Source organism: Lipotes vexillifer, unplaced genomic scaffold (genome assembly GCF_000442215.2).
Source record: "Lipotes vexillifer unplaced genomic scaffold, Lipotes_vexillifer_v1.1 scaffold185, whole genome shotgun sequence".
NCBI classification, from domain to species: domain Eukaryota; kingdom Metazoa; phylum Chordata; class Mammalia; order Artiodactyla; family Lipotidae; genus Lipotes; species Lipotes vexillifer.
The window spans coordinates 1266530-1289518 of record NW_006794406.1 but is presented as its reverse complement, the minus strand read 5'-3'; the positions used below and the strand labels follow the sequence as shown (position 1 = coordinate 1289518).

General features: G+C 43.4%; 1 protein-coding gene across 3 annotated transcripts in view; it reads right to left on the bottom strand.

Moving 5' to 3' along the window:
* KLHL32 (kelch like family member 32) overlaps nt 1–14896 on the bottom strand; it is a 235811-nt gene extending 220915 nt beyond the window's left edge. For all 3 annotated transcript variants that reach the window (XM_007467190.1, XM_007467191.1, XM_007467193.1), the window contains exon 1: nt 14498–14896. The gene's annotated coding sequence lies outside the window, so the exon portion shown is untranslated. The remainder of the gene's footprint in view (nt 1–14497) is intronic.
* Between the last annotated feature and the right edge of the window lie 8093 nt (nt 14897–22989).

Genomic DNA, 22989 nt, shown 5'->3' with positions numbered 1-22989 from the left:
AGAAAGCCAAGTTTCTAAAGATATTAGTCTGCAGCAGTCCACAGGAAGGGATGGAAGAAAAAAGAAAGCGGCACAGAGAGACCAGTAAAGAAGCTACAGTGCTGAGGACGTGAATCAGAAAAGCAGCCAGGAGAACAGAGGGGAGAGGAGGGCATGCGAGATGCTGGGAAGGAGAAACTGAGAGGCCTGGGGACTGAATACTGAGATGACAGCCTAGTTAGCTGCAGGTAAGGTCAGACACACATGAATAGGGTAATATTTTACTTTTACACAAACATGCAGCTCCTTTAACCCACACTTCCTGAGCACTGGTGGTACCAAGTCAGAGAAGACCAAGATTCAAATGTCTAGAAAAGGCACATTTATTGATACAGAAGATCAGAGGTTACCTAGGATGGAGTGGGAGTGGGAATAAACTTTGGGGGTTGATACAAATGTTCTAAAAGTGGATTGAGGTGATGGCTGCACAACTCTATATACATAGACTAAAAATTATTAAGCTGTGCACTTACAATGGGTGAACTTATGGTCTGTAAATTCACCCTCAGTAAAGCTGTTCTTTCTTTTTTTTTTTTGGAATAGAGAAAGGTTTATTGCAGGGCCATGCAAGGAGACGGTGGCTCTTGCCTTAAAAAGCCCAAATTCCCCGAAAGCTTTCAGCAAATCCCATTTATAGGAAAGATGAGGGAGGGGCGTGGTTAGTTGTTGCAAAATTTTGGGTTTCAGATCCTTTGTTCTTGAGGTCACATAATGATGTTCCTGTAAATCTCCACCAAAACAAATGTTATTCTCTGTTCTGACAAGAAAGCGCAAGGTCCCAAGGCACAACTTTCACCCTCAGAGGTCCAGGTCCTTCCTCATATGAAGGGGGTCCCCGCTCAGGCCAGTCACCCTGTCCGTGAGCATTCATCCAGCACTCAGTCTGGGTCCTCCCGCCAGTGCCCAGGCCCAGATGAAGAGGCTGATCTTAGCTGGCAGTGCCTTCAGGGTCAGGTTCCCAGACCCTACCCAGAAGTCATCACTGAGGGAGTAAGGCACCCAGGATCCAGCTGGCCCTCAGGCTCCTCAGGCCACCCAAACACGGGGGCGGGGGGGGTAGGCCGGGTCCTGCAGACTGCAACACGTGCAGAGTGCTACTGCCACTAGGTCGCGGAGGCAGGGACAGGGGAGAGGTTCGCGTTGCCCAAAGGCCTGGGCCCACTCAGTGGGTGGCCATGGCGAGGGCTCTGGAACTCTGCAGGACACAGCCCCCAGCCTTCTCCCCAGGCCCCCCGGCTCACCCGCCAGCCAGAGGCTGGAGGGCCTACAGCAGCGGTCCCCAATCTTTTTGGCACCAGGGACTAGTTTCGTAGAAGACACTTTTACCACAGACTGGGTTGCGGGAGAGTTCAGACGGTAATGCAAGCAATGGGGAGCGGCAGATGAAGCTTCAATCGCTCCCTTCTGCTCACCGCCTGCTGTGCGGCCCAGGGCGTGGTAACCCCTGGCCTGGAGGACCCAGGGGAGAAGGCTGCGACCCACCTCTTACCACACTCTCTGCCGCGACAACCACCACCCGGCCAACCAATGGCCCAGCGGGGCCTCTAACCACAGCACTACTGGTCTTGCGCTAAGTAACGGTCATTCAGGTGCGTCTGCTAACAGCTGCGTGCCACCTTGCTTCTATTACAATTCCTCCCTTTTCTGTGATACTCCTCAATGTTGAGGAGAAAACGTGGGTATGTCTTGGGTAGAGTGGTTAATCATAAACTCAGTAGAGGAACTGGGTTTTAGGGGGACTTGGTTTCAATCTCCAATCCTGTTTCATCCTTCACAAATTAGCAAAGCTGTTCTTAAAAAGTGATGAGAGCTATGGAGAAGGGACAGTAATACATGGTAAGGAGAACTGAGAGTGAAGGGGTGGGGTGGGGGTAGTTTGTGTTTTAAATAGGCGATCACAGTGGACCTCAGTGAGAAGGTGACATTTGCGCAAAGACCCAAAGGAGGTGAGGGAGGGAGCCTGGGGACAGCCAAGAGGAAGAGAGTCCAGGTAGAGGAAACCAGGGACGACGTGCGCAGGTTCTAAAGTAGAAAAGGAGGCCAGTGAGACCAGGGCAGGAGTGGACAGTGAACAGTAGAAGGACAGAGGAGGACAGGAGGGGATAGATGGTATAGACTGCATTGGTTCTCGGGATGGAATCTAATGCAGCTTTAAGCTAAAGACTAAGGTGATCTAACTCAGGTTTTAAAAGGATCACCCCAGCTGCAGTACTGGGAACAGTCTCTGGGAAGCAAAGGAGACCAGCCGGGAATCTGCTGCAGTAGTTTAAGCATCAGCTGGTGTTGACTGGGGCAATGGTGGGAGCAGGAAGGTGGTCAGAAACGGTCAGATTCCAGGTATATTTTGAAGGTAAAACCAAAAGAATTTCCTGACTGCTTGGATGCGAGCTGTCAGAGAAAGAAGCAAGGATGACTCCACGGTTCTGGGCCTGAGCAGCTAAAGATGGGGAAGCTCTGGATGAGGCAGGTTTGAAGAAAAAAAAGTAAAAAGCATGTACTAGGAACTTTACTACTAAACTATATTATATCTACCAAAGTCACTTCACGTAATTTTGGTAACATTTTTCTAAAGGCCAATTTGACTCTAAGGTAGGTTTCCTTCCAACACGTTCATTAGTTGGGGTACTTTAGGGAAATGAATTGGCCATGCAAAATGTAGAAATATTTATTTAAAATTCTGATTCTTGGCCTTCTTTTTATTCTTAGGACTGCTGAACAGCTTATTTTCTTATAACTTCTTAATTATGCTTCTAATGACATTAGATTTAACTTGCCTGGAAAGGTCCTGCTGTTGGTCCAAAGTGAACCAACAGAAAAGAGCAGTGACACCAGTGACAGTCACTTATCCCTCAGTGATTCTTCTTAAACAGAGCCACTGAGCTGGGAAAAGGCCCAATCAATGAATGTTGGGCTATGTTAATGAACTCCATCTCCTATAAACATATCAGTGTTAGAGCAAAATTCATGAAGTGTCACAAAGAAGTGCCAAAATTCAAGGTCAATCTCTCTTGTGAGTTATTTCTCCTTAGAAGAAGGCTCTCTAAAGAGATGAAGGTAGAAAAGGTTAAATTCCTATCTGTAGATTTAAATAATACCTACTCTCATTTCACGATGTAAAATACAGATTTTTCTCTCTTGCACTTCTAAACTTATATGTGTGTGTTGGGTTCTCTCTATTTACTCTGCACATCTGGCCACTGGACTTCTCCATGAGATCATTATCATTAATACACGAGTTAGAAATACACATTAGGCTCAGCAGCTGTGCCCAAGGCCATTACTTCCTCTCATTTGGCACAGATGGCCAAAGAGATGATTTTGGCAGACGAGCCAAGTGCTAGCCACCTAATGAAGCTGCAGCCTCAAAACCAACTGATGGTAAATGCAGTTCTACAGTTATCCTCACGCACTTCCCTCTCTCTCCCTCTCTCCCCCCGCTCTCATCCTTGACACAAAAAGCAGAAGAAAGAGTACACCCTAACTCTAATTTGCCAAAGCTCTAAACACACCATCTCATCTGATTCTCCAAGGATGAAAAGGTAACTCAACAAAACAATTCCAGTTCTAAAATGGTCTTTCTTTAGGTCAAAAGCCTTTTTTCTTCAACTCAAAAATAATCCTGCAAAAGGGATTAAGCTGGTTTGTACCTAACTCAGTATCAGAGAAACCATCACAATAGTCATAATGATTAAACGAACATGGACAAACAAATATAAGTATGGTATCTGCCCTTCTTTCATATACTCACACGCCTTAAAATGACTTCTCTTAAAACTATAAGTAGGCAATATCCTCACCATGCATAACTCTCTTAGATTGTAAAATTCACTTATAATTTCCTAAGCTGTTTAATGGCAAGGTTTCTTTTTCTCCTTATCTGTATGCTAGTGCTTAAGAGTTGCATATCTCCTCAAAATGCCTGATATTCAAATGTTTTGATGCTTTAAGATCATGATAGTGAAGAAGTTCATGAAATTCCCCTCAGACATAAAAGATGCACACACACAGTCACACTCTGTTTCAGCCAGTTTCTGAGGACAGAATATTACATTTCAAAGCCTATCAAAAACCTGCAAAACACCCTCCAAACCTTCCCTAAAATAAAGAGCAAACGACAATTCAAAATTACCGTTTCTCTGCTCCCAGAGAAATCCTGCTGTAAAGATCTATACTATTCTGCCACAGTTCACTACAGATAGACCTGTTAATCAATGACTCATAGGACTTTATCCACAGTAGAAACTATATTCTCCCGTTGGCTTATATAATGCCATGTAATCACCATCAACACTCTAAATCTAAAAAGGTATAAAAAAGCATCTGATTTTATCTTGTGCAGAAATGTCTATTTTTTTTAATCAATCAAACTGCTTCAATGTTGGGTAATACTGCAGTGAGGGTATTTATAAAGATGCTCTCTGCAGTGATTCACCTGATTACTTGTACACAAATTTGAGTGGAAAATCCTAACTTCTGTTTCAGCAGTGAAGATGTTAATCACACATTACGACTCCTATCCAGAGCACTTAGTAAAGAATTGCCTGCAATGTTTAACCGTCCACTGAATATCCATAGAGTTGGGTGACCTCAGAACTTATTTACCTTGCTCTTTTTTGTTAAGTGTGAATGGCAAGAAAACTGAGGCCCAGATCCAGGTGGCACGGTGGGTCCTTGGGAGGTAGGAATAAGGAGCAGAGTGTGTGCAGGTCACTGTGCTCTTGATCTGCAGCTCGGGGATTAGACCCACCATCAGAATCACTCGGGAAGGGTGTTCTAATACTCAGGGGCTCAGTGCCAATACAGATTCCAACACAATAAATATAGACTCCAGGAATCTATATTTTTTAAACAACTCCAGGTCCTTCTGAGGACCATCTCTTTACAGAGCCTGGTTGCAACCTCTGTAGAACAGTGATCATGTATGATTTTCTAAAGCAAGGCTCCAGAACAGCCAAACAAATCAATAATGGAGCTCTTTAGTATAAACAGAGCTTTTAAAAAATATATCTAATTTTGTTCTCATGATTCTTACTATTATCCCAGTTATAAAGGAGACTCGGCCACAGAGCTCCCGCAGCAGAGCTGGAAACTCAAGGACTCTGACTCCGAGGGCCCTTGTTCTCCGGATCCACTTCATTGCGCATGGCCCCCAGGCTCACCTCACGTACAGAAATACAGCCAGTGAGGGATTTTCAGTTCTGCTCTGGGACCCACGCAACCACACGTGGGAGCAGTCTTAAGAAAAGGCCTTATCAACACTGGCACTGCCCTCAGGAAATCTGAAAGTTGGCCTGAGAGGGAAATATGGCTGGTTCCTGTGAGGATCCTCTTTCCTGGCTGAGATAGTGATGGATGCTGTGCCACCATATAGAAAAATCCTCTCCTGAAACTCAATCCGCTCCCATCCCTGAGGTCAACCATGAGGTTCCAGATAAGAAGAGAGAGAACTAAAAAAGTTCTTCAGTCAGTGATACCTGGGCTTCTTATTTTATTTATTTATTTATTAACATCTTTATTGGAGTATAATTGCTTTACGATGGTGTGCTAGTTTCTGCTGTATAACAAAGTGAATCAGCTATACATATACATATATCCCCATATCTCCTCCCTCTTGCAACTCCCTCTCTCCCTATCCCACCCCTCTAGGTGGTCACAAAACACGGAGCTGATCTCCCTGTGCTATGGGGCTGCTTCCCATTAGCTACCTATTCCCATTACCTACTCTCTCACTTCGTCCCAGCCCACCCTTCCCCCTCCCTGTGTCCTCAAGTCCATTCTCTACGTCTGCGTCTTTATTCCTGCCCTGCCCCTAGTGGGCTTCTTAAATATCTTGCTCTATGGCTGGTTACTGTCCAACACGCTTAATGGGCTCACTTAACGTTGAGATGCAAGAGGTCCTCTTTCATCCTTGCCTCTGGCTCTTCATCAATCAACACATGAATAAAGAAAAGGAACAGAATACCAATAGCTGCTGATTGAGGCACTGCAAGTTTGCACATGAGCCAAGAATGATAGCAACAAAATTCTTAAGCAATCATAGGATATGGTTTTCCAAAAAGAGGTCAATATAGAGGAAGTAGAAGAACTCCAAGAATACAGTGCCCAAAAAGAAAAATACAGTAATCAAGGCACACATTGAGGAGGTCTGGGAATTTCATGCCCTATTAGGACAAGGGGTAAAGTATGTCCTTATTTACAAAGGCAATACATAGCTAAACCATGTAACTGACTACTCCTGTCCCAATTCCACACTTACCAAACCCTGAGCCACAAAGAGACAAGGTGCTGGCCAATGAGCTCCACCCACATCTGCAAACTCTTCAGCAGTTACATACATCAAATATATCAATATTCCACTTTAAAGCAATTGAAAATATGTAGTGACAATAAATTAACTACAGACTTCTGGAGAGCAATATTGATAGAACAACATGAAATCAAAAGCTGACAACTTTGTGAAAGATAACAAGGTCAGAAAAGGAAATTTAACCATAAAACCCTACGGATGACACTACGATTCACAAATTAGAGTTTCAGTAAGAAGTCAAGTTAAATACTGTGTAGAAAGGCCTTAGGGCTGTGCACGAGTTTCTCAAATGACATTTGATCAACTCGGAAGCCCTATCTTTAGATGATATTAAATACCTTCAAGAAATGATAAGTAGCTTTGACCCAAAGCTAAAGAAGATAAGCTGTGTCCAGATTAAATCAGATTGTAGGTAATTAATGTTTCCACCGAAGAAAAAACCAAAACCTTCATTCCATATTTCTTTAGGTTTTGAATTCTCAAAAAACCAATCAGTCATATCAGCTCAAAGACATCAGTCTGAGAAAGACTAGTGAATGTTTGCAGCTGAAGGGTTATTGGATTATATCTATACTACTGCCTATCACAAAAACAGCACTTTAAAAAAAAGTCTCCTGGGCTTCCCTGGTGGCAGTGGTTGAAAGTCCGCCTGCCGATGCAGGGGACACGGGTTCATGCCCCGGTCCGGGAAGATCCCACATGCCGCGGAGCGGCTAGGCCCGTGAGCCATGGCCGCTGAGCATGCACGTCCGGAGCCTGTGCTCCGCAATGGGAGAGGCCACAACAGTGAGAGGCCCGAGTACTGCAAAAAAAAAAAAAAGTCTCGTTTCAGGGAGTGTCAAACAGAATAGATGAGGAAGCAAGTCAAAGAGAGACTCTATCAAAATAAATCTCTTCCATTTGGATATCTACCTCAATTATGAATCTAAATTTCCAAAATAATAACCACAGCTGTCACTTGGGAAGTGGTTGAGAATATGCTCATATTAAAAGACTTTTTTTCCTTAGTAATATGATTTTGTAATTTTGCTGTTGTGTGAATTCGATGCAAACACAAGATCTGGCACTGATGTCATCTTGGCTACCATATTTTTCATCCTGGAATTCAAACCTCACTATAATAAATATCTACTATATACTGAATCTTTTTTTTTTTTTAATTTTACTATATTCTCTTCTGGATTCGCAGAGAATAAAGACGTAGGTAAAGGATATTCTGTCTTTGACAAACGATCACAAATTTAACATGAGCAATTCCCTAAGCCTTTCTTATTTTAGGTATCTAAACCAATGTTACTTACCAACTACTAAACATATATCTGAATTATTATATTGCAACATATTTAAAGAAACACTGAAATAAATAAATACATACATACAAGAGCACATTTAGCACAAGAAATAGTCTTTTTTATAGTGAAGTGCTTTGTAATTCACTGTATGATAAAAACAGAACTTAGCATGGTATACAGGCTCCTAAAATTTACTGCTCAGACTACCCTCCTATAAATGTTCTTTGTTATCACTACTACAAAAGTCAACAGTGTAGTAGGTTGTTAGTTGTTCCCACGGCTGTCTGGGTTACCCCAAGCCCAAGAGCTGGGGGGTAACCTTGAAAAAAATCAGGACACACTAACCTCATCTGCACTCCTAGGTCATCAGAGAACCAAATGATATCAAAAGAGCAGAAAGATTACTCTGCTGCTTGTGAAGATAAGGACTTGCTTGGCAGGGGCGGGGGAGGGGACAGAGAGTGGTACAGAGAAAAAAAGAAAAAAATAGATTTAACTAGGAAGTACTCTCTTTGGGAAGACTTTAATCCTATCTGACTTGAAAGTGAATTTGAAGAGTTTTTTCTTTGAGCCTGGGGAGCTCTTGACCTTTTCATAAAATTTACGTAATTCAGCATGAAGGGAAACCCCTAGTTGAATAGAAAGATGTTGGCTACTAGAACTTGATCTCAGAGAAAGGTTAGGAGGTCTGTACCCACCAGGTAATAGATGCTGCTTTTATTAATCCACAGGGGACACAGAGGCAGCTTTGTGCTTTTTACAGATGGGGACCCCTGAAGAGATCCTATAATAGGGCCCCAGTGAGCTGCCTAGACAGGAGAAAACTGACCCTCCCTCCTTTTCCCTGTGGCTTCAGGAGTTGCAGAAAAGAGGGGGAAGGCTTGCCAGAGCCACTGACAGACATTAACCCCAACATACACATTCCTCTCCCCAGGAGAGCCCACCTAAGCAGTCCACTGCTCACTCAAAGCTGCATTACACAAAGAGGCTAGCTCCTCGCTAAGGCTGGCAGACCAGATTAAGACATTTTACATGGGACATACAATTTAAGTGAATTCTATCCTCATGTTGAAGAAGGCAAAGGTAGGAGGGAAAGGGGAGGCAAAGGGAAGGAATTAGTGAGTAATGAGATTTTATTATGCACTGGGCATTGTGCTAGATGTTTACTATGCGTTATCTTATTTAGTCTGAGAATAGTCCTGTCATCAAGGTAATAGAATTCCCATTTTACAGATGAGGAAAATGAGACTGAGGGGAGATATGTTAGCTCGATCCCAGAGCCAGTACCGAGATCACACAGCCAAGAAGTGTCAGGTTTAGCATTCAAATCCAGGCTCCAAGGCTGTGCCACGCTACCGTGCACACAACGTGCAAGAACTGGAAGAACTAAAACTATAAATAATAAGGCTTCTAAGTAATGACTTAAAATGAGGCACCAGAACTTGTGTCATAAAAAATTGCAAAATGCCTCCTCCACTGCTCTTGGCATCTGTCCCATTAGCATTGACTGTGTTCCCACTGAAGCGATCAGCTTGGATGGGACTACTTATTCGAACAATATCCTGTATGCCAAACAGGCTGTGCTGGGGAGTAGGGGGATTATAGAAAAGTCCTGCTTCTAAGTAACTGGAACTAGCTCATCTGGCATGGAAAGTAGACTATATTATACCTCAAACAAACATGTAGGAGAAAGTCAAGAGTCTACGAAAACTGCCAAAGATTTTCCTTCTTTATTTAAAAATCATCTTATCAGTCAGTTAATTCCAACCTTGTAAAACTCTTTTAGACAAATTTACAGCTTTCAGTGCTTTCACCATATGTGGAATTAATCTGACTCCAAGTCAGGTTTGCAACTGTTATTTTTTTATACATAGTTCTTCTTAAAATCTCATCGAAATTTATAGCGCCATATGTCTAAATCAAGTTAAATTAAATGCATTAATGCATCACAATGTGCATATGAAACATGGCAAGAGCAAAAGAAATATGAAGAAAGTGGAGTGCTTCTTCCACCTCTTAGGTAAAGATCTCAGCAAGAAGGGTGTGAGCATGAAGGACCCTATCAGAATCACAGAACCAGGGCAAAGATGAACAAAACGAATTTCATCTATTTCTTCCGAAGAAGTGGAAAAGCAAGATGTTCTAGGATAAATTCTCAAGTTCTACTCTCCAAACTGGAAGAAATTCTGAGATAATGGGAACCAGATACAGAAGGAAGGAAGGGGGGAGTAAGGCACTGCCTGACACAGAGACAAAACCAGGTCTATCTCCACTGTCATCAAAAGCTCTGTTTAATAAGAAAGAAGGGCTCCTAACGTCACGTGTTCATAATATTTTCCATTACTTGCCAAATATATCTGTGAAGAGCAAATCATCACATTGGCTTATGCTGTACTTGATTGGAATTAAAATCCCTCCAACTTCAAAGCGAACTCCTGTCACGCCAAATGTCCTCAGTGCTAGACTCTAGCTGGCTGTCATGTTTTCTATTTTATTTCATCCTGTTACCTTGTGCCCATGATTCTAACAGGCAGTTCTCCCACCCAGTCATTCCAAGTCTAGTACTTGAATCCAAGTCTAACTTCCACTTACTTGTCACATTTTTTATTTCATATTTCCACTCAGGAAACAAAAAGTTGACCCAATCAGGATCAAGAGCAGAGGACATTTATCTGTTACTAAAGGCTTCTCTCTGGGTGTGAGTATAGATTTCCAAACAGCTAACACACAGCATACATTTCTCCTCACTTATCCCACAGATATGAGACTTCATCAAAGGTGTATCTAACATTAAAATCTCTATCTGCAAGAGCCTCCCTAACCTCCCAGCCTGTGACCCTACGAAAAGAAAATGTTTACACTGATATGTTCTTTTCTCATTCTCACAATCTCTTTCCCATTTCTAAAAATCCAGGTATTTGTCCACTCTAATTGCATTCATGTAAAATATCTATACATGCTTTCTTTCCACAGAAAAGTGATAACGCAAGAGGAAATCATGTGCCAGTTGTTAGATGTTAAGAATACAGACACGCCATAACAGTTACTGGGTATTTATTGTGTACCAGACTCTGTAAAGAGAACTTAATATGTGGTTCATCCTTTGCCTTATGTTCAGTCTTTTAGAAGAATCAGCACTACACTCTCTGGATTCTCCTCTATGTCTACAACTCCCCTCTTGGTCTCCTTCACCAACTTGTCTTCCTCCACTCCCTCCCTACATCCCCAGTTCCCTCTTCTTGCTGCACTCCAATTGGAGACCATTCCCACAGCCTGTGTCATCCCTTCAGCTACAATGATGAACTCATCAATATCAGAGATCATGTACATTATCCTCTCAGCTCACAGTTCCAACTGACTGTCTGGCAGAACCTTCCATCTTTCGATCGAGGTCCAGCACTAATCCTCCTCCTACACATTTTTTCTTGTATCTGTGTTTCTGTGGGATTTTGTATCCCTGTCGTAGCAGTTAACACACAACTGCCTCAAAATCACAATTATATACATGTCTATAACCTCTATTAGGTAACTGGCAGAGTAGAGTGGGTATGAAGTGAGGAGAGCTGCTGAGGTTAAAGTTTTCTTTCACTGGTCCAGTTTAACATCACGTAATCTTGGATGCTTCATCTGTCAAATGGAAATAACATGCTCACTTTATAGGGATGTTGTGAAGACAATACGGAAAGCAGTTTGCACGTAGAAGGGGCTGGAAAAGTAGAAGCTGCCAGGAGCAATATGTTTATTTGCTTTGAATCCTTAAGGGCAGAGATGTTATCTCCACAGCACCCAGGCAGGACTTTGTTATATTAGTACTGACTAACATCTTCATGGCTCTTTTATTAGATGTGCAACACATTTCCAGGAATTGAAAACTGAAATTTACTTATTTATCACTAAAGCCTCCTTCCAGCGGATGACTTTAGAATTACAGAACTATTAGAAGCGACTGTCCAAGTGTTGTTTTTTTTCTTTTTTAATGAGACCTATTTGGATCCACAAAAGAAATGATGTAAATAAAATAACACTCCTTTCTGACCACCAGGTCTGCTTCAGTGAAGTCTACTGACATCTTTGTAGTTTAGTAGACATATGAGAAAGTGGCAGCCTCTCAAAAATATTTGCTTCATTACAAGATTACTTAAGGAGTAGAGTATTTTCTCTGCTAGGGTCCTGGAATCGAATGTCCCTTTGAGTTTCCAGTTACATTTTTGTTCCTTTGGAAACTTGCAGTATTCTGTGGTAGGTTTTAACTAATTACCTAAAGCCTTAATAGGAACTTTTCATTGAAAGGTTCAGGATGCTCCTTTTTTCTGACCAACTTTCTATTCCACCTCTTCCTGCAATGACAGGTACCCGACTGACTTTTCCTATACTTCTTTTTTTTTTTTTTTTTTTCCTTGCGTTATGCGGGCCTCTCACTGCCGTGGCCTCTCCCATTTGCGGAGCACAGGCTCCGGACGCGCAGGCTCAGCGGCCATGGCTCACGGGCCCAGCCGCTCCGCGGCATGTGGGATCTTCCCGAAACAGGGCACGAACCCGCGTCTCCTGCATCGGCAGGCGGACTCTCAAGCACTGCGCCACCAGGGAAGCCCCCTATACTTCTTAGTCCTACATGCAGAACAAATTGTTACAAGCATGAAAAGTTCTAAACTATAAATGCTTTTGTTTCACCCGATTCAAAAATTCCCCTTTTGGAGCACTTCATGCTCTTTCATTTTCTCTGAGATAAGATAAAGAGACCTAGGAACCCTCAGGAACAAACCTGGACCTGTTTATTGGATGTTGAGCATGTCTGTTAAAGATTTTAATATCAAAATCAGAAAACTCCCAATCACTCTCATAATGATGGATGTATCTGTTTACATCAGTATTCTGTTAGAGAAAAACAGTTTAGAATTGAATGAGACCTCACTAGTTATGGATTGCAAACTGGTAGGCCTCAGGCCACTTGTGGCCCAGATATATTTTTAATGTGGTTCTTACAGTTTTTTAAATTAAAGACACTTCAAATTTAAAAATCTGGAAGTTTCTTTTTTTCTTGAAAAAAGAGAACCTTTTAAAGCCAGGGTGGCAACAACCAGCAACAGGCAATTAGGAGCTGCCCCCTTTACAGTGGTTTGCATGTTCCAGCCATAATCCACACCACCTCTCTCCCACGTGTTTCCTACTGGGCCTGCTCCAGTCCCTTACTTTGCCTGTCAGACCCCTGCACACACTGGACAACCAGACACAGGATTTTTTAAAAGGCAAAGAGCCTGGATCCAAAAAGGGCTTTCCCATTCACTAGCTCTGTGACCTTGAGCAAGCTCTGAGTCTAGGTCCCTCAGCTTTAAACTGAAGATACTTCCTTGACCTCACAAGGTTGTTATGGGGATTAAAAAAGAAGTGTACAGAAAGTACTTTGTAAACTGGAATATAAAATGTTTGCCATCTTATTCATTTCATAGCACCTGCCCACCGTCAGTAGCACAAATCCCCTCCACCTACCTCAGTTATGATCGCTTCCCTTCTTCCTCCTATAATTACACTCTGTATGACACAGTTTAAAATCTAAATAAAAAGAATTTGATATATCTCCTGGCCTCACTTAATAAAAGGTAGAAAAAAGGAACAAATATCAAAGGAAAACAAAATGAACTGTTGAATGCCAGTGGGTCTTTACTAGGCCATTTCTGTTTGTAATGAAGGTATGAAGTTAGTGCGGAGTGTAATTACTGGACTGCAGATCTCTCCAAGTGCTGTGTGATAAGTTCACCCATCAGGTGCCTGAGGCCTAAAGGTGAAACTGACAGCCCAGTTCTTAGGGGTTCCTGTGAGACAGACCTCCTCTTGGGCCTCAACAGTGCTCCAGTAAAGGATCCAATCTATCAGAAAGAAACCAACAGGATCTAGAAAGCTGGGCTTCCTTCCTCTCTGCATTTTAATATAAGCTCTAAAAGCTTAGAATCTGGTGTATTAAGCTATGGCACACATTTTATATCTATATCTACCTACATATAGATATACATCAAAAATCAATAAGAGACTTGAAAGAAAACAGAATCTTCTCAGAAATGGGCAGAGGTGCAAAAAACTGCACTCAAAGAGTGATGCAGTGGATACAGAAATGCTAACAAAGATGTATGCTATGAAAGCTATCTCCTCACATTAGGAATTCACATATGTATTCCTGTTCTGGTCATTTTATAACAGAAGATCATCCTTCTGTGGGGAACCACAATTAATTCATCTTCTGCTTTTAATGTTAAGACAATCACGCCTGAGTGAACTGCAAAATATACTGTGGAAAGAGAGGGGAAGAAGGGATTTTAATTGGAATCAGCGTTCTTTATAAGATCACCAAAATGGGAGTAATTTATGATTCAAGACTCAATCCGTTGAAAAATCCATCTGACGAATCCTTTTTAAAGCACTCCATACAGTGCAATTACCGCTTTTCTTGAAGTTGAATGAAACCGTCGCCTGAATACAGATTAACGAACGCCAAATTACCACAAGGTCCTCAGTGTGCATTTCACTTTTAAAAATCAAGATAAATAACAGCATCATTTAAGAAACCAGTTCTTTCAACAGACGCCCCAAGGCTGATGTTTAAGCAAGTCTCCTTGGCAACCAAGGAGCAAAGTACATCTTGGGCTACGAGGAAGGGGAGAAAAGGGGGAGCAACTCCAGGGCTGGGTAAAATAAGTAACGGGGAATAGTAATTGCTCCCGCTAGACGACGCTGCTAGAGGCTGCATGCCCCTGAAATTTCAACTCCGGTCTCGCCCCCACTGGCTCACCAGCAGCCTCCCACCCTCTCCCTCCGGTCTGCAGGCACCAACCCCGAACAGGTTACAAGGAGAGAGAGACTAGCTTACCCGAGGGGGTGAGCGGTCTCCGGGGTTACGTACCCGAGGCGGCAGCGCAGGCACCGGGCTCTCCCTGATGCACAATGGCCCTGCTTCACCCGACGACGCGGAGGTTAAGAGAAACCGCAGTAGCTTCTCTCTGCCGGTTTGGGGATGCAGTTGTGAAGAGCGAGCGCGCTAGCGCGTGTGTGCGCGTGTGTATGTGTGTGTCCGTGAACGTGTGTGCGAGCGTGTGTGTCAGTGAGCGTGTGTGTGTCTGCGCGCTCCCGGACTCTCCCGCGGGGAAACAGTGCCTCCTAGTAAATGAAAGCAGCTGCCAGCCCCGCGGGTGGCGCGTCCAGCTCGCTCTGCTCTAGGCAACAGCGTCAGCCAGGACACGCACCTCGCCGGAACCGCGCGAGCTCAGACAGCGAAGGGCTCCGCCCCCTCCCGCCTTCGGCGAGCCAGCGCGCACGCACACCCCGCCCCCTCCGCCGGCGAGCGCGCGCGTCCCTCCCCCGCCCCCGCCGCCGGGGAGGCGCGCTCGCCGGACACCCCAGTCCCGCTCCCGACGGCGCGCCAACGCGCGCGCCCGCTTTCCCCGGAAGTCGGCCTCCTCCACGACGGTCCTCTTTTGCTCTCCGGCACTTGCGCTGCTGGCCGCTGGATCGCTTGCACCGCCTGCAGCCTCAGCTGCGGCTCCTCCTGCGACGACCGAGATCCTGGGATCCAGCCCGCGTGTTCCCAGACTGCCTCCCAGGGCTGGAGAGCGACCTGCGGGAACAGACGCCGTGACCCCAACTTGGTGTGGCCACGGGCTCTGGCCCTCTGCTTCCCTCCCCCGACCCAAATAACTTCAATAAAGTTCAAACTGCTCCTATTCCTAGTGGCCCCTTTACAGGACCGATGTCGTGGCCCTCCTTAGGATAGCATACTTTATGGTACTGTCGAAAACGGCTTTCTGGTAACCTTAAGAAATGACAAGGGATCTCCAGGGATGGATGACAGAAGCCCTGAATCTGAGGAATGAGGAAGAGTATTTGGTTGCAGCTAACTCAGCATCAAAACTGCAAACAGGGCTTCCCTGGTGGCGCAGTGCTTGAGAGTCCGCCTGCCGATGCAGGAGACGCGGGTTCGTGCCCCGTTTCGGGAAGATCCCACATGCCGCGGAGCGGCTGGGCCCGTGAGCCATGGCCACTGAGCCTGCGCGTCCGGAGCCTGTGCTCCGCAAATGGGAGAGGCCACAACAGTGAGAGGCCCGCATAACGCAAGGAAAAAAAAAAAAACAAAAACAAAACTGCAAACAGACAACAACCCCAGAATACCACCATTAAATTTCGGGGCCTGGCCCACTCGTGTCACTTGCGGGTCATTCCTGTCATTCCCGTGTAAAACATCCTTAGAAACACAGACCTAAGCAAAGTGAATAATTTTGATAGGTGAAAATATTACATATTTCACTTTGAATTGAAAACCTTGGTCCAATGTGGAGTTATGCAACCTGGTAAACATGAAACGAAACTGTAAATTGGAGTAAGCTGTGTTTTGTAGGAGTTCAGGGTTTAAAGTACTAGGAAGATGGAATTTCACAGAATGTCAAGTCCCTTCTCTTGCAGGTGTGTTCTTCCACAGTTGGGCTAGGAACAGTGCCCTGATCTATTTCAGGTGTCCCTAACATTCTCATTAGTCTCAAATCAGTAGTTCAGCATGTTTTCCACTTTCAGGCTCACAAGTTTTCTGGCCCTGTCCCCCCCTCACCCACTCCCTTGGGGCCCATCTGGCTTTCAGTGCTTCATTTCCATGGTCTTCGTATTTGGACTTTAGACCCTCGGTCCTACTTGTCTAGAAGTCTGGACACCAAGATAGGCACAGGGAAAAGAATGACAAACACCTGACTACAAACATTAAGTGCACTGTCATTTTCTAGAATTTTTCATAAGCAGTTTTATATTTTTTATTAGGTGTTGTTTTATACCAGATCAAATGTCGAAGCATGTTTGAACCCAAAATACTGACAATGACTTGGTGTCAATAAATAAAACATTCCCTTAAGATTCATAAAGTATTTGTCACTAAAGTGAATGTACTTAAAATTTTAAACCCCATCTATAAGGATTAGATTATCTGTTTGTTTAGAATAAACAGAAGCTATTTATCAAAAACAAATAGAAAAGCAAAGAATATAACAGTATTTATACAGAAAAAAATATGCCACCAACTCACCAACTGTGTTACTATGGAAGGGTTTCTTACTGCCCAAGCTGGGTCTGTTTTGTTCATCATTGTATTCCTACAAGCTAGCACAATGCCTGTCACATATTAGGAGCTCAATAAATATTGCTGACACATAGATACTGAGGATTACATAAGAAAATATACGTAAAATGTCTAGTTCAGAGAGGCAATTTTTTCCCTGTATGACTCCTTAAGACTGATTTAAAGCATAGTTTTATTTTAATTAAGAAAGCTTTGGGCTTCCCTGGTGGCACAGTGGTTGGGAGTCTGCCTGCCGATGCAAGTGACACAGGTTCGTGCCCCGGTCTGGGAAGATCCCACATGCCGCGGAGCGGCTGGGCCCATGAGCCATGGCCGCTGAGCCTGCGCGTCCGGAGCCTGTGCTCCGCAACGGGAGAGGCCACAACAGTGAGAGGCCCGCAAAACCACAATGCTTCACAAAAGCTATGCTTTGGAATACTAGTTATTTGTTCAACAAAAACAATTTTTTTTTGAGCTCTTAGAATTTGTTGCACAGTTTGATCAGTGCAGGGCTTCAGTTGTCAATAAATAGACATTTTCCCTGTTTCAGTCTAGTGATATGAGAGATAAGCTTCAATTCCAGAACAAACACCTGTCATAGCTGCCTTGTCCCATATCAAATGAGGAGTTAAGCATCCTTCTTAATGCCAGTGTCATGGTTTTCTGTCACAAACCAGTAGTGACATTAAGGAATCGCGGAGCCAAATTTCTAATTAGTGAACTTCCAGAGAAAACGGATCATTATTAATTATGCCAAAACCAAAATTGATTTTTTTGGCTGATATTCTCCAGTTTTCAAGTGGAAAATACAAAATACCTCTAGCTAACACCTCAATTTATTCAATTACCTGTTGGGTACATTTTGTAGCTAATTCATTCTGCTCATCAGGAGCTAGTGTCACTCAAAACTAGTAATGCTGGGCTTCCCTGGTGGCGCAGCGGTTGAGAGTCTGCCTGCCGATGCAGGGCACATGGATTTGTGCCCCGGGCCGGGAAGATCCCACACGCCGCAGAACGGCTGGGCCCGTGAGCCATAGCTGCTGAGCCTGCACGTCCGGAGCCTGTGCTCTGCAACGGGAGAGGCCACAACAGTGAGAGGCCCGCATACTGCAGTCAGAATGGCCATCATCAAAAAATCTAGAAACAATAAATGCTGGAGAGGGTGTGGAGAAAAGGGAACACTCTTGCACTGCTGGTGAGAATGTGAATTGGTTCAGCCACTATGGAGAACAGTATGGAGGTTCCTTAAAAAACTACAAATAGAACTACCATATGACCCAGCAATCCCACTACTGGGCATATACCCTGAGAAAACCAAAATTCAAAAAGAGTCATGTACCAAAATGTTCATTGCAGCTCTATTTACAATAGCCCGGAGATGGAAACAACCTAAGTGTCCATCATCGGATGAATGGATAAAGAAGATGTGGCACATATATACAATGGAATATTACTCAGCCATAAAAAGAAACGAAATTGAGCTATTTGTAATGAGGTGGATAGATCTAGAGTCTGTCATACAGAGTGAAGTAAGTCAGAAAGAGAAGGACAAATACTGTATGCTAACACATATATATGGAATTTAAGAAAAAAAAATGTTATGAAGAACCTAGGGGTAAAACAGGAATAAAGACACAGACCTACTGGAGAACAGACTTGAGGATATGGGGAGGGGGAAGGGTGAGGTGTGATAGGGCGAGAGAGAGACATGGACATATATATACTAACAAACGTAAGGTAGATAGCCAGTGGGAAGCAGCCGCATGGCACAGGGATACCAGCTCGGTGCTTTGTGACCGCCTGGAGGGGTGGGATAGGGAGGGTGGGAGGGAGGGAGACGAAGAGGGAAGACATATGGGAACATATGTATATGTATAACTGATTCACTTTGTTATAAAGCAGAAACTAACACACCATTGTAAAGCAATTATACCCCAATAAAGATGTTAAAAAAAAAAAAAAACAACTAGTAATGCCATGGCAAGATCTTTTACCAGTAATATTTTTGATGTTTAGATTCTCTGTCACATTATCTGGTACCGAACACTGTTGTTGTTTATGTTGTTTTCCGTCTAATTCAGTCTAATCAAGTAGACACATAATGGATGCTTAGAAAATATTTACTGTACTGAATAGAAAATAGTACTTACCCACAAGACAGAATGTTTTAATTGGTCTACTAAATATGTACAAGCAAAATACAAAAGAGATTCTTAGTCTTTATTAGGGTAAGGCAACTTTTAAAATAAATTGAATTTTTTCATGTATCAGATTGGCAAAGTTGTAAAAAGATTATAATACCCAGCATTAGAATATGGGTAAATAAGAATTAATGAGAATACAAGTGGCTACAAACACTTTGGATGACAACTTGTCAGTATTTACACTTTTTAAAAAAATGCACATTCCTCTTTGTACAGCAATTCCAGTTCTAGGGTTACTGTTGATTTGCAAACTGGCCCTCATACACAGAGGGCAAGGAGAGACGGAAGAAAGAGGCATTCCACTCCAGACTGGCAGGTGGGTGGTTTAATAAGCAAGGGAACTTACACAAGAGTAGATCTCTGCACCCGCCCTCCAGAATCTTCAAAGTTTATATAGAGGCCTTAACGGGGTTCAGCCACATATGTCATCCAGACAGTCTCATCAACACTTTATTCTCTCAAGACTATGTCCTTGGAACAGCAACCACTGTGGGAAATGTCAGCAGAACATACATTCCAAGGATGAGGGAGGGGGTGAGGAGCCTTCAGTTGCCTGGGTCCATCTCAGGGGTCAACCAGTGGTCACATCCTCTTGATGACCTCCTCCAGCAGTTACCTCTAACAAAAAACAAAACCAAATCAAAAAATGGACAGAAGTTCTAAATAGACATTTCTCCAAAGAAAACATACAGATGTCCAATTGGCACGTGGAAAGATGCTCAACATCACTAATCATTAGAGAAATGAAAATCAAAACTATAATGAGGTATCACCTCACACCGGCCAGAATAGCCATCATCAAAAAATCTACAAACAATAAATGCTGGAGAGGGTGTGGAGAAAAGGGAACCCTCTTGCACTGTTGGTGGGAATGTAAATTGATACAGCCACCTTGGAGAACAGTATGGAGGTTCCTTAAAAAACTAAAAATAGGGCTTCCCTGGTGGCGCAGTGGTTGAGAGTCCGCCTGCCGATGCAGGGGATACGGGTTCGTGCCCCGGTCTGGGAAGATCCCACATGCCGTGGAGCGGCTGGGCCCGTGAGCCATGGCCGCTGAGCCTGCTCGTCCGGAGCCTGTGCTCCACAATGGGAGAGGCCACAACAGTGAGAGGCCCACATACCGCAAAAAAAAAAAAAAATTTAAAAACCTAAAAATAGAGCTACCATATGACCCAGCAATCCCACTACTGGGCATATACCCTGAGAAAACCATAATTCAAAAAGATACATGCACCCCAGTGTTCATTGCAGCACTATTTATAATAACCAGGACATGGAAACAACCTAAATGTCCCATCAACAGATGAATGGATAAAGAAGATGTGGCACATATATATACAATGGAATACTACTCAGCCATAAAAAGGAACAAAATAATGCCATCTGCAGCAACATGGATGGACCTAGAGATAGTCATACTGAGTGAAGTAAGTCAAAGACAAATATCATATGATATCACTTATATGTGGAATCTAAAAAAAATGGTACAAATGAACTTATTTACAAAACAGAAATAGAGTCACAGATGTAGAAAACAAGCTTATGATTATCAAGGGCGAAGGTGGGGAGGGATAAATTGGGAGATTGGGATTGACATATATGCACTACTGTATATAAAATAGATAACTAGGGACTTCCCTGGTGGTCCAGTGGGTAAGACTCCATGCTCCCAATGCAGGGGGCCCGGGTTCAATCCCTGGTCAGAGGACTAGATCCCGCGTGCCTGCCACAAATAAGAGTTCGCATGCCGAAACTAAGAGTTTGCATGCTGAAACTAAGAAGTCTGCATGCCACAACTAAAAGATCTTGCATGCCACAACGAAGATCCTGCATGCCACAACTAAGACCCAGCTCAGCCAGAATAAATAAATAAATAAATATAAAATCTTTTAAAAAATGTATAACTAATAAGAGCCTACTGTATAGCACAAGGAACTCTACTCAGTACTCTGTAATGACCTATATGGAAAAAGAATCTAAAAAAGAGTAGATATATGTATATGTATAACCGATTCACTTTGCTGTACAGCAGAAACTAACACAACATTTGTAAATCAACTATACTCCAATAAAAATTAATTTTTAGGGCTTCCCTGGTGGCGCAGTGGTTGAGAGTCCGCCTGCCGATGCAGGGGACGCAGGTTTGTGCCCCAGTCCAGGAGGATCCCACATGCAGGGGAGCGGCTGGGCCCATGAGCCATGGCCGCTGAGCCTGCGCGTCCGGAGCCTGTGCTCCGCAACGGGAGAGGCCACAACAGTGAGAAGCCCGCGTACTGCAAAAAATATAAATAAATAAAATAAAATAAAATAAAATATTAATTTTTTAAAAAGTGCAAAAAATTATGTAAAAGAATGTTCATGATAGCTTGGTAATATCCAAAAGAAAGAGGGAGAGGGAGAGGGAAAGGGAAAAAAGAGAAGGAGAGGGAGGGGGCAGGATGGAGAGAACTAGAGCCCATCATTTGGGGACAAGTCAAATTATTAGGATACTAAGTGGCCACTAAAAAAAAAACTTACTAGATCTTTACACACTGATGTCAAAGATATATCACTAAGTGTAAAAAAGTAAGTTGAAGATCAGTAGAAATAATATGATCTAGTTTGTGTAAAAGCAGAGGAAGAGAGGAAGGGAAGAAGGGAGATGTGTACGTAATAGTATGTTTTTCCATTTTACTGGCTCGGGTGGAAAGGGGTGAATATCAAGCTGTAAGGGAATCCTGACACTAATCAGGCCACACTGGCCAACTACATAACTATACCTGCATATAAGCCTAGTATGGATAGAAGATTAAAAACAAACAAACATATATAACTTAACTGTATATTTCCAATACTTGGTGAACATATTTCTCCAAGATTTCTCCCTTTCAACTCTGTTTCCGTACTCTTTCCTGACCCTCTCCCTTTCTTTTATAGCCATAGTGACAAACCAGTCACCATATTTTGCTCAGAGTCTCCTGTATCAGTCACAGTTCTTTGGATTCTGTTATAAGTTGCAGACACTGATTCTGGATCACTTAAGCAAGAATGCACTTTATTGGAAGGATACTGGTGACTCAGCAAATAGAAGGACTGGCAGGGAAAATCCAAATAGCCAAGCTTTGAAAGACCAGAAACCCAAATAATGTCATTCCATCCAAGATTCAAATTCCCAGGAGAGACTAATTGGCCCAGTCCAGGTCCTAAGCCCATCACTATGTGGTTTGTGGTGGAGAGACTGTGGTGGGGATGGGTTTAACCATATGGAGTGGAATGGAAAGAAGTAGTTCCCAAAAGGAAAGCAGTGAAGTTCTCTTAGCTCAGTAAAAGGCAAGGGATGCTGTGCAAGCACAAACAATAACTGCTCATTACCGCCAACTTTTAAATGGAGACATGACTAAAGAATTTTATTTCCTATTATTATCACCTCTGCTGCCCTTTAACAGAATTATCAGAATTATTATTTTTTTAAATATTTACCTGATTCCACGGCCCTTTCACACTATTTTATTTCCCTATTTCAATATGATTTGAGAGTTTTAAAAAATATTTATTTAGGGCTTCCCTGGTGGCACAGTGGTTGAGAGTCCGCCTGCCGATGCAGGGGACACGGGTTCGTGCCCCGGTCCAGAAAGATCCCACATGCCGCGGCGTGGCTGGGTCCTTGAGCCGTGGCCGCTGAGCCTGCACGTCCGGAGCCTGTGCTCCACAACGGGAGAGGCCACAATAGTGAGAGGCCCACGTACCGCCAACAACAACAACAAAAAATTTATTTATTTAGGCTGCGCTGGGTCTCAGCTGCGGCACGCAGGATCTTCATTGCAGCACATGGGATCTTTTAGTTGTAGCATGCAAACTCTTAGTTGCGGCACGCGTGCAGGATCTCGTTCCCCGACCAGGGACCGAACCCGGACCCCCGGAATTGGAAGCGCAGAGTCTTACCCACTGGGCCACCAGGGAAGTCCCTCAGAATTATTTTGAACAAATTAATGGAAGTTCTTTCCAATGATATAAATTCTTTTGAAAGTAATGAGTAACCTATTAAATGTAAGGATGACATCTCAGGGACCCTATTTAGAAAAT